Here is a 2,565-nt window from a genome sequence, read left to right on the forward strand (position 1 = left end):
TGTAATACTTTCAACAATAAAGATTAAAAAAAAAAAAGAGGTCAGTGCCCCTGACTAAATAGGTGTTGCATGTTTTAAAAATTCTTGCAGCACACCAGTGTGCCGGGGCACACCAGTTGAAAATTGCTGCTCAGCCCTGGCCAGGTAGCTCAGTTGGTTGGAGCATCATCCCCACACACCAAGGTTGTAGGTTCCATCCCCGGTTAGGGCACATACAGGAAGCAACTGATGAGTGGATAAATATGTGGCACAACAAATCGATGTTTCCCTCTCTGTCTCCCTCAAAATCAATATTTAAAATTACAAAGAAAATTGTTGCTCTAGACCAGCGGTTCTCAACCTGGGGTCACCTAAATACATCCTGCATATCAGATATTTACATTACGATTCCTAACAGTAGCAAAATTACAGTTATGAAGTAGCAACGAAAATAATTTTATGGTTGGGGTCACCACAACATTAGAAACTGCATTAAAGGGTCGCGGCATTAGAAAGGTTGAGAACCACTGCTCTAGACCCAGGCAGAGGAAAATAAATTCAACCTCCCAAGGTGGTGGGAGACACTGAGGGCCACTGGGCCTGTGGAAAATGTTCACTCATCGCCCCGGAGTACTATAATTTGTCTTATTTTTAATATATTAACTTTCTTCATACCTGACCCAGGACTTCCTCCATCCACCTCATTGTCTATCATTAAGTTTTTATTTTTATTTTTAAATATATTTTATTGACTTTTTACAGAGAGGAAGGGAGAGGGATAGAGAGTTAGAAACATCGATGAGAGAGAAACATCGATCAGCTGCCTTCTGCACATCCCCAACTGGGGATTTGCCTGCAACCAAGGTACATGCCCTTGACCAGAATCGAACCTGGGACATTTTAGTCTGTAGGCCGAAGCTCTATCCACTGAGCCAAACCAGTTAGGGCATCTCATTAAGTTTTTATTAAGGACACATTTCACATACATATACAGGAGTGGTCAAAAGTAGGTTAATAATAATACAATAATTAATTAATATCAGAATAAACTGTTTCACTTACAATTGTAAACCTACTTTTGCCAACCCTATATATATAAAAGTAGGGAATAGGATAATGAGCCCTCACATATCTGGGAATTCATATTCTGGCTTTGATAATTATTAGCACTGGACCAATTTTGTTTCCCTCTCCTTCCCTAACCCCCAGAGTAATTGTCTCTTGAGGTTTGAATGGCCATTTATCCTATCCCTGTGATCTTAATTTGCTCATTCAACGATTCCATATCTCTTCATTAAACACTGCCTATGAGTCAGGCATTAGTAAGTTTATTGAAGATCTAGTATATGCCAAGTGTTTTACATACCATTTTATTTTATATTACTCTCCCTGTTATTATCTCTATTTTACAGATGATAGAAGTGAGCCTCAGATATTTAATGACTTGTTCAAAGCACTAACTTTAAATTCTATGTTTTTTCCTACGACCCAATGGCCTTGACCTTGAATTACTATATATCACTGTGCTTCCCAGACAACAGAGTCCTCATGCCTTCATTCACTTACATGTTACTGAACCTCCAAGTGTGGGTCCCAGGCCCTGTGTTGAACACAACTGACACAATCTCTCCTGTAAGGAGATTCAACAGGCATTTACAATTCAAAGCGTTAAATGTTACCATGGTTTTAAGCCAGGTAAAAACTCAATCTTAGTCAAGGAAGGCTTCATGGAGGAAGTTTAGGACAAAACATGTAGCACAAAACAAAGGGCAGTGGGCATGGTTAGAATGTTCCAGGGAGAACAGCAGCAGTGCAAAGGCAGGAGGAGGGTCTGTTGAATTCTGTGATTTTAGCATGGCTAGAATATGTAGAGTTGAACGGTGGAATAATGGAAAACAAGGCAGGAGAAGCAGGTGGAATCTTGAAGGGTCTTTGATGCCAAACTTTAGACTTTACTCAAAAGACAGTGGGGGTGCCCAGCTGGTGTGGCTCAGTGGTTGAGCATGAACCTATGAATCGGGAGGTCAGAGTTTGATTCCCAGTCAGGGTACATGTAGGGTTGAGGGCTCCATCCCCATGTGGTGCATACGTGTGTGTGTGTGTGTGTGTGTGTGTGTGTGTGTGTGTGTGCCGGAAGCAGCCAATGACGATTCTCTTATCATTGATGTTTCTGTCTCTCTTCCCTTCCTCTCTCTGAAGTCAATAAAAGCATATTTTTAAAAAAAGACTGTGGGCAGCCAGTGAAAGGTCTTAAATAGGAGAGTGACACCAGATTTGAGTTTTAGAAAAATCACTAAGGATTTGGAGAATTGATGTAAGGGGGTTGGACAGGGAGACCAAGTAGGAGACTGATAAGAGTAACGGAGATGAGTAAGGTGTGTGGCTTGGACAAGGACAATGGCAAGGTAAATAGGAGGGCAGCGGAGCAAGCCTGGACGTGCACCTGAAAGTTCTCAGGAGAAGGGCTCAGGAAGGAGGGTGTTAGCCCCTTCCCAAGCACTGTCCATTATTCAAACTCTCTTAAACGATGCTTATATTAAGGCTGGTGGCGGGGTCCGTCAGAGATAGTATTGGTTCTGGAAGTGA

Source organism: Myotis brandtii, unplaced genomic scaffold (assembly GCF_000412655.1).
Source record: "Myotis brandtii unplaced genomic scaffold, ASM41265v1 scaffold728, whole genome shotgun sequence".
Classification (NCBI taxonomy): Eukaryota; Metazoa; Chordata; class Mammalia; order Chiroptera; family Vespertilionidae; genus Myotis; species Myotis brandtii.